The following is a 932-nucleotide window of genomic DNA, read 5'->3' on the forward strand; positions in this document are numbered from 1 at the left end:
TATCCCCTGTGTGCCTTGTCGACTCAGTTAAAATCGGATAAGTAATATAAATTAATTGAATTTAATTGATCCAGTGAAGTGAACAAATAATTATTATTCAATAACTGTCAGCAACTCGAAGCGCTGATACGCTCGCCTCAAGACACTAACACTCAATTAAAATATTAACGATAGAATAAGAATTTAATAACTGTCAGTAATTCAAAGCGCTGATACGCTCGCCTCAAATCACTAACACTCAATTAAAATGTTAACAGCAGAAAGTGAACAATTAAATATTTGATAACTGTCAGTAATTCAAAGCGCTGATACGCTCGCCTCAAATCACTAACACTCAATTAAAATGTTAACAACAGAGCACTCGGAGACTCAAATCGTCACACGGAAACTCTGAAGTCAATAATTAAATTATAATAATTACTCGCGGGTTTAAATCAATCTTCAGAAAAGAATGCTATTATTTCGCGACAAACTATAATTCTCGTGTTAAAGTTTGACGTATTATCACTTCACTTTAATAAACACTTTTAACAAACACTTCAAGTTGTTCTGTAAATAAGTCAAAGTTAATAATGAACATGCAGTAGTAATAAATTATTTAATTAGCTCTTGACAGTTAATGTTCAGTAATAAGGCAATGTCAAAAAGAAGTATAACTCAATATGTAATGCCACTTCTAAAGAGAATATTAATGATTCGGTATAACAATGTGTTAAAGAAAAGAAGTAATGTTATAATATAGTTAATGATCGTTACAATTTTCAGTTAAATTTAGAAAAGATTGTCACGCACAGTCTATGAATTCAATAAAAATAGTTGCTTACAATTTCAAACTCAATAAAGGAAAGTAGTTACAATTTCAGATTTAATAATAAAGACGGTTACTTACAAATTCACAAATTCGGAAACTGTCGCACGGTACGTCTCGGCTC

Source organism: Wasmannia auropunctata, unplaced genomic scaffold, assembly GCF_000956235.1.
Source record: "Wasmannia auropunctata unplaced genomic scaffold, wasmannia.A_1.0 LD336076.1, whole genome shotgun sequence".
Classification (NCBI taxonomy): domain Eukaryota; kingdom Metazoa; phylum Arthropoda; class Insecta; order Hymenoptera; family Formicidae; genus Wasmannia; species Wasmannia auropunctata.